Source organism: Rana temporaria, chromosome 12 (genome assembly GCF_905171775.1).
Source record: "Rana temporaria chromosome 12, aRanTem1.1, whole genome shotgun sequence".
NCBI classification, from domain to species: domain Eukaryota; kingdom Metazoa; phylum Chordata; class Amphibia; order Anura; family Ranidae; genus Rana; species Rana temporaria.
The window spans coordinates 28,355,748-28,365,166 of record NC_053500.1 but is presented as its reverse complement, the minus strand read 5'-3'; positions in this window follow the sequence as shown (position 1 = coordinate 28,365,166).

The following is a 9,419-nucleotide window of genomic DNA, read 5'->3' as shown; positions in this document are numbered from 1 at the left end:
ATATTTGTTAGGTGTGTGTTTTTTAGTTTGTGTGAAGTTGTGCTTCTGTTTTTGATCTTTCTTTCCCATGGTGCCTTTTTTTTTTTTTGAGATACAGAAATCTACAGTAGGTGGTCTATGTACAACATCGGTGACCAGGGACCTAATGTCAATGGTGGCTGTGGTTGCACAAATTGGGGAGGGATTTATTAAAACTGGTGCACACCTAATCTGGGGCAGCTGTGCATAGTAACCAATCGGCTTGCATGTTTTATTGCCAAAGCTTAAAGCGGTGTTTCACCCTGCAGAACAACTTTTTAGCATAAAATTCGGCATAGTAGCGCGAGCTACAGTATGCCTGTCTTAATTTTTTTATCCCTGTACTTACTCACTGTTATATCGTACATAGAAGATTCCGACTGCCCGCGGGGAATGGGCGTTCCTTTCAAGAGGGAGGGTGATTGACGGCCGGCTCTGGCACGTCACGCTCCCTGAAGACAGCCGGAGTAGGTCTCGGCTCTTCACGGCGCCTGCGCACAGACTATGCGCAGGCGCCGTGAAGAGCCAAGCCTATTTCGGCTATTTCCGGAGAAGCGTGACGCGCCAGAGCCGGCCGTCGATCACCTTCCGTCTGGATTGGAACGCCCATTCCCCGCGGGCAGTCGGAATCTTCTATGTACGATATAACAGTGAGTACGGGGATAAAAAAATTAGGACAGGCATACTGTAGCTCGCGCTACTATGCCGAATTTTATGCTAGAAGAAAAAATATTTTTTTTTTTTTTTTTTTTATATAGGGTGAACCCCCGCTTTAATTGAACAAGCTGAATTTAGAAGTTGATTGGTTACTGTGCACAGCTGCACCAGTTTTAGTAAATCTTCCCCATTGCGTTCACCATAACTAAGAGATGGCATTTTCTATTTAGTTCAGTTGACCATGGAAGTTTGAGTAAAGCAGAATAGGAGGATAGGGTCATAACCCATGATTTTATACAGACAGACAATTTAATGGGGCAAATGCTGCCCTGCACTAGGTATGAAGCGTGACAATATTTGAGACTAGTATGCATTCCTTTAAGCACACCCTTGCCCAATCAGGAAGAAGCAACATGCGTTAAGTGGAAGACCTGGATATTACGAACTAAACTCAAATGCCGTGTGGTGGAATCACTCATAGGCTTACTACGGGTGTTCTTTGTTGTCCTTCCTACCCTGAACCCACTGACCGTCATTTGACTGGACCGGAGCATCCTCCAGAATAGGTAACTAAACGCATCTTCCTTTCACAGGGTAGTTGGAATGAGGATGGGAGCAGATGTAAACCTATGTAGGAAAAGTCTGGACTTCCACTATAATGCTCCCCTCTCCGGCAGTGCATGCTCACATTCCCTTCACTACCCCGGTAGGTGCAAAGAAAATACATGATGCTTCTGGGTATTGAGGAGTATGTGCCCTATTTAACTTCCCTTTCTGTGATGGCACTGGTTCATGGCAACTGGCCAAGCGCTATCAGTTTGGGGTAGTCCTCAGCCCTTGGTGAGCTCTGACTAGAGCAACTCAAAACTTACACAGGGCTCCTTCGCCAATACCTGGTATTTCTGGTTATGGAGGAGCAATTTGCCTCTCTCATTCCTTTGGTGTGACTGGCCCTGTGCCCTCACTACCAGGGAGGCAGTTCTCGGGCCCCATGTAAGTTCAGACTGGAGAGACTTGGGGTTTACGCTGGGCTCGGTTTCCAATCTTCCTGTAGCTAAATGGCGCGACCAGGGTGGGATAGTTGAGTATGTGCTACTGGGGTCAGAAGAATTTAAGCACACCTGTTGCTTTGCCCTTCTTGGCAAAGCACGGATTTATTTCAAACCCCACAATCGGAGTTTAGCTTGATTTTAGAACCGTGTGGCTCTTAAAGAAAAACGAGATGGACCCGTCTGACTTGGACCCTAATGATTAGTAAATTGTCATCCTTTAATATCCCACAAACAGACCTTCCTTTAGGGAGCCAGTTAACTTTTTACATATTTTGTTTTTGCAGCAGTGTGGTTATCACTGTTTTAAACAAGAGTTTTATTATTTTAAACCATGGTTTCAATCTTTAGAACTGTTTTCACTGGGGAATGGGGATGTAGCTCTTATAAATTAAAATACAAAAAAAAACATATATACTTGAGTCTGTACATGAGACAGTTTTCATATCTTCATGCATAAGGAGCATTTGAGCTTTAAAGCAAAACTTTTTTTTTTTTTTTTTCTTGTATAAAACGCATATGGAAGTGAAATACGTGATGTACAATTGGACCTATATTGAGTTACTTTTCTTTTTTTTTTTTGTTTCTTTTCTAACCATGTTGTAATTTTGTCTGAAATGCTCTATATTAAAGTTCTGTACTGAAACAATTTGTGTTTTGCTTAATTTGTATGCCAATCATCATTTTTCTTCATTCTTTCTAAAAGGACCTGTTTACTGGCTTTCAGACTTTAGGGGGCCAGAGTGTGCCCAGTGGGAGTAAACTATGTCCGATCTTTGGTATTCAGGGGAGGAATATTGCCCCATTGTTGGAATCGGTGGCAGTTCTGCCCTATTGTTTGAGTCAGTGGCAGGAAAATCTCAAGGACAAGCAAAGGTCGCATTTTGGAGACCACTGACTTGGATCATTCCCTGCATTGGTCAAATCTGAATAATAGCTCCTAGCAACAAATTATAGGAAAAGGTGTGTCTGAAAATACTTGATGCTTGGGCCATGACCAGAAACGGAAGTGGGGTGTTTGAGAAGCGGTCTCAGAGGCATTTTACAGGTGTAGCCAGTGACCTGCTGACTTAGTGGTAAGGTCAGTGGGCGAGGATGGTATGGAAGGGGCTGAAGAATCCATTGACCTTGGAGAAGATGAGTAGGAAAACGAACTGCCAGATAAATTTCCCTTTCCATGACACTGGGGAGCTTCTGTTTGGTGGAGCCACCATCTTGTGTTGTGCTATTTTTGTTCCCCCTACCATCTTCCACCTGTTGTGTCACTTGTTTCCCTTCTTATTTGCACTATAGAGTATAAGGCCCCATGCACACAAGACGCTGGTAAACTCGAGTTCAGAGGCATTTGGGCATTTTTTTCAACTGCCCCTGAACACATTTAATGTTATCCTATGTGTCCATGCACACATTCATGTTTTTTTGCGTTTTAAAGCAGTTGGGTTTAGGCTTGTTTTTTCAGACGCAACATTTTGGGTTCAGACACAAACGTTTTTGCGTTTCGGAGGGTCTACAATGTCTTTGTTATGAACGCTGATAGCCTTAAACGCCGCAAAAACTGGCTTTTTAAACGCCGGTTTTTGCCTTTGAAAACTTGAGTTTACATGTGTTTGCATTTGGTTCTCGTGTGCATGGGGCCTAAGTCACTTTTGCCCCGTTCTTTGCCTTATTTGCTCGTAAGTTTTGATGATATTTTTTTTTTTTTTTACCTCATTTGGACTTTTCTGTTGCTAGGTTGGTTTGCTTTTAGGGCTTCTGTCCATAGCATCGGTTTTGAGATTCTTCTGAAATCCTAAATCAATTTGAGTGCATTTGACCTGCCTCAGGCAGGTTTTGCATTTTTATAGACTTGTATGGGAATACAAAACCCATTTGAAGCTAATCAACAGGAGCACTTACTCCTCTCTTGCTCCCCATTGGTTGTACCAATTTCACCTCCATCAAGTGCCATAAGTTAGGACATTTTTGCCCCCATCTCTTGTCCTTATTGGCACCTAGGTTGTCCACTTCTGTGGTGGCCATTGGTGCGCTTACACGGATCAACCGTTTTATGATCACTGACAAGTAAACTAAAAACTTTTAATGGTGTTACAATGTCACCTGAAAGTTAATGATATATTGGGTAGCAAGTGAACCTGTCCCTGAAGAGAGCCACTGTGGCTCAAATGGCTGAAAAAGTTCCGATAGGTGTTTTTTTTTTTTTTATATTATACGTATGGGGTTGCAGACTGGTCAGGGGGTCAATGTTGACCCATGTCCACAATCAAAAGCACTTGCAATGGTATGTAAAACGATTGTAATTATGTGGGCTTTTTTTTTTGTGTTTTTGTTTTTTTTAGGCACCAAAGTATTTTATTTTTTTAAACATAACATTAGAATTTTGCATAGAACATGGTTCTATATGAAATTCTAATACTATTTTGTGATAAAGGTCCCACCCGATATACAATCTTTTTACTTACCATTAGTAGGGATGTGGCACCTTGCATTTTTTCAGGTGTGTAGAATTGCTAATAAGCCCCTACAATGGGCATGTGAGCATCAGAACTTGAAGGTGGCCTGGTTTGATTTAATTTCAAGAATGGTTTGAGGCTAGGTTCACACTGCTGCAAATTCAAAATCGCGATTTCGGCCGCGATTTAGGAGACATCTGTGCAGGGTTCAATGTAAATCGCGGCCCGAAATCGCAAAAAGTAGTACAGGAACTACTTTTTGAAATCAGTGCAGCGCTGCAGATGCGGCGTCGCACCTATTAGGACGGTGCAAATGCCGCCGATTTGAGATGCGATTTGACATGTGAAATCGCATCTCAAATCGTACCCAGTGTGAACCTGGGCTCAAGAACACAATGAGTTTGAGGTGTTGCATTGGCCTTGAAACTACAGATCTCAGTCCAATCAAGCATCTGTGAGCTGTGTTGGCAAAACTAGTACAATTCATTGATACCTCACAACTTAAGACTCGAGGGATCTGCTACTGAAGGCTTAGTGACAGATGTCACAGTATACCTTCCAAGGTCTACTGAAGTCCATGTCTCAATAGGCTATGTAGGATAGTCATGAAATGGCTGGTGTAAATTTAATACACAGTTGGACCACTGCCATGTTCAGGTGGCAGAGCTTTAGGGCTCATTACATGGACAGTTAACCAAGTACAGTGTAAAATCCCAGGACTTTTGAGACCCAAAAGAGGTATTGGTGAAGCCAACTGGGTAGCCTGTCAAAATCTTTGATAGGGTGAAATAGTGTTGGCTATAAATATAAACGCACTGCTTAGAAATGCCAACTTAAAACGGTAAGACTACAGCACATATAAAACAAAAGAACATAGATGATGCTTTACGTAAGGGTGTCCTGTATTTTGTATCTCAGCTTGGCTCAATGGGAAAGAACTCTAGCTGACCGTTCCCTTTTAAATTGCACTCAGACACCTCCCACACAAACACACTCTGCCTGCCCTCTTTGTTCTCTGTCCAATGCCAATCCATAAGAGTTGGCCTTCCTAATTACCTGGAAGTATATTCTTTCCCCTGACCATCTTCCAGGAAGCATGCTGTGGCCTCCACTCTATCGCAGCATTAGTTTATGAACCACTGCTTTTGACCCAGGTCAACATTCCAACAGCAGCTGGCCTTTCAGGCACTTTATTCTTCATTACACCAGGTGGTTTGAAGCAAAGCTCTCCTATTCCATACTCCACCGCCAGGGGGTATGTGTGACTCCTTTCTTCCAGATGAAGGTTCTAAAACGCATTCTTTAGTTGCATACGCCCTGCTGGGTAAACCTGCTTTCCTTAAATCCAGACTACCCCCAACAGTATTCAGGCTAGGTGCAACCAAATTTCATAGTTCAGAAACAGCTGACATTTAAAAAACACATGTCTTCCAACAGGAGGTAATTATTTTTGAACAGGAATAGCTTCGAGGCTTTTTTCACATAGGCGCTCTGCGCGGCAGATTTCGCTTTGCTCAGTGAGGGATCGATCCGCTGAGTAGGCGGATGACGGGTCCGTCTCCGCTCACTGTGCCGAGACGGACATGTCAAAGCCCCGCTTCTCTATGGGGGACAGATGGGGGGGGGGGGGGAAAGGGTCTCCCTTCGTCTGGATTTCAGACAGGATCGGGATCAGATGGCAGCATGTGTCGCCGATGACATTTGCTGCTCCAGTGAGGTGAATGGAGCGTCGGATCAGGTCCGCCTGAAAAACTGACAGGCAGACCTGATCGGAAAGCCCATGTGAAAAAGTAATTTTATTTTAAGTTTGTTACCCTAAAAAAAAGGATTCTGTTCATTTTAACCACTTAAGACCCGGACCAATATGCAGGTAAAGGACCAGGCCCCTTTTTGCGATTTGGCACTGCGTCGCTTTAACTGACAACTGTGCGACGTGGCTCCCAAACAAAATTGGCGTCCTTTTTTTCCCCCACAAATAGAGATTTCTTTTGGTGGTATTTGATCACCACCTGCGTTTTTTTTTTTTGCGCTATAAACAAAAATAGGGCGTCAATTTTGAAAAATCATTTTTTTTTTTTGCTATAATAAATATCCCCCAAAAATATATAAAACTTTTTTTTCCCCTCAGTTAGGCCAATATGTACTCTACCTATTTTTGGTAAAAAAATCGCAATAAGCGTTCGATTGGTTTGCGCAAAATTTATAGCGTTTGCAAAATAGGGGATAGTTTTATTGCATTTTTATACATATACATACATATACATACATATACATACATATATATATATATATATATATAAAAAAAAAATTAATCTTCCCGACTAATGTCAGTGAGGTATTCTCGGCCCCTCCTGCTGTAGCTGTCAGATCGGGAGAGGGAGCAGTGGGCGGTCACGTGAGTGCGGAGCGGCACTAGGATGTAAGGTATAGAATGGCATGTTTGTAACGAAACATACAGGGCATTTAGCATTAGGGAGACAAGTAAGTGTCTGAAAATTACCAAGTGGGGTTACAACCGCTTTAAGCCGGCCATAGATGGATTGAATCTCGGGTCCATCTAAGATTTGATCCACCTATGGGCAGGCTGGTTGTACTAAAGTTGATCCATTTTTTGCCTGTGATCATTGCCGGCAGCTAATGCCACTAGCCGTGGTGATCATTGTGTTCTGCCATCTGCAAAGGCTACCTGCCGGCTGAACACAATGGTGTTCAGTGTTGATGGGGGAATCGAGCAATTTTCTTTCCCTCCATCCAGTGGTAGAAGGAAAGAAAATGGTATATAATCTATGGCTTGCCATAGGCGAAGATCAGATCATACCATATGTGTTACGTGGGTGGCAAAAGGTTAAACCCCTTTCCTGTCCAGACTGTTTTTTCAGACCCCTTTGTAGGAAGTAGACAGTCCAAGGTATTTGGTGAGAGGCAACAGTGAGTTTTTTGAAGTTGTAATTTCCTGGCGCCAACATGGCAAAATACACGTGGTAATATGTTTCCATGGATTGGTGCCAGGAAAAGAAAGAAAATAAGTTTTTGAAACATTTTTCAGTTTTTGTGTGACTATTTTTTATTTACATATTGTCACTAATGCAGTACAGCGTCGTCATATGACTGGTGTGGCGGTGATCAGGGACACTGGTGACAGTATGTTAAAGGGACAGTGTAAAAATTTGAATAATATATATATATATTTATTTTAAAGCACCCCCTCCCTGCATGCTCGCGCATAGTAGTGAACGCATACAAAGGTCACAGCCCACATATGAAAATGGTAACCTAAGGAACATTTTTAAGATGTCGCCTATGGAGATTTTTATGTACCACGCAATTTTAGAGAGCCGGTCACAATCTCCTATCATGTGAATTGGATGTGGAGAAATCCACATTCAATTTGCACTAGTGTGAACCCAGCCTCATACAATACAAAATAAATGGGGTATATATTATGCAGGGCTCAAAATTTCAAGTCCTGAGCTACTAGCCAGGCCTTAAAGTGGAGTTCCAGCCTTTTAATGTTTATTAAAAATCAGCAGCTACAAAAAGTATAGCTGCTGACTTTTAATAAACAGACACTTACCTGTTCCACGGTCCATTGATGTGGCCGCACGGAGTGTCGCTCCTCGCCTCAGCACCTCCATTGACATTCTGGGCAAGCAGCCGTGACAGCTTTCAACGTCACGGCTGGGCACACACTGCGCGAGTCGCGCAGCGCTCCCGGAATAGACAGGCAATCTACTGGAACCTGTCATGTGTCCCAGGAGATCGCCTAGAGGGAGGGGCCGCCTAGGCGGTCTCTAGGTGGAAATAGGAAGTGGGACAGATAGTCCCACTCCTACCGAAGCCCCCACTCCCCCCCAAAAAATGCTAAATGTAAGGAGTGCTTAATGTGGAAGTTCCACTTTTGGGTGGAACTCTGCTTTAAGTGTTACTTGCCACCAGTTGCTCCACCCCTGAACACACCCTCATAAATTATCTTATGAAATTACACTTTAATGTTTATGCAGATTTAAGTTACAAAAATAAATATTAACAACAACTTTATCAGTCCTCGTCATTGCGGCGTGACCTGTGCCCACCATTGCGGCGTGACCTGTGCCCACCAATGCAGCCTCACCTGTGCCCATCATTGCGGTGTGGCCTGTGTCCACCGATGTAGCGTGACCTGTGCCCAACATTGCAGCCTCACTTGTGCAGAGGAAGATAGAGGGCATCCAGATCATCACAGGGGAAGAGAGCATGGAGGAAGGGGAGAGCTGGTCGAATCACAGAGTGGGGATAGCCCGCTGTAACAGCTTACATTAGAATTGCCTTCCGTTTGCGGTCACACCCAGCCCCGCCCCCTCCCCCAGTGCGTGTGACAGACAGAATGCTGGTCCAATGCCGGTGTGGACGTGTTTTCCATCCGCCCGCCCGCCAGGTGCTGGGTCAGGAGGTGGGGCTGTGTGTGACCGCGAACGGAAGGCAATTCACACACTCTTCCCCTGGGAGAACAGACTTCCATTCAACCCTGCCTACTGGTGGTGCTCGCCCCCCACCTCCTGCTCCCCGGCAGCCTAGGCGTGCCAGCCCTAATTTTCCACTAGTGTAGGCGAGTGAATTTGATGGCTGTATTTTTTATTTCATTCATTAAAGTGTATTTTTTTTTTTAAATTGTGTTTGAAAATCCGCTGCGCAAATACAGTGTGGCATAAAAAAAAAAAAAAAATGCACGACCGCCATTTTATTTGCGTGGGTCTCTGCTAAAAAATATCTACGGTTTGGGTGTTCTAAGTCATTTTCTAGCAAAAAAAAAAGAATCCTGGTCTCTATATTAGTTCCAGGTCAGCAGCTCATACAGAACTGAAGCCTGGCCGCCAGGAGTTTAGCATTCTCACATGCAGTGATGACTAGAACAGCCTCCATAACTTCCTATGACAGGTGTTTCGTCAGATATGGCGACCCGTCAGAATTGGGAGCGAAAGTGACGTTCCGTCGCCGCCATCTTGCTACACCCCGCACTCCTCCATTGTAAGGAAACGCTGAGAAGGGGAAAGCGGACATCTTGTTACACCCACCGGACTTTTGAATTTTACACTTATATTTAACAGTAAAGTGAGTTTATATACTGAAATCCAGTACTTAGAACTCTGTATGACTCTTATGATGTTGAATTTTAAAAGCAGCGGCAAGACTACTCATCTCACAGGTTTACTAATCTGACAGAAATTAGCTGCTTTTAAAATTCAATATCTAACCAGTCAGACGCACT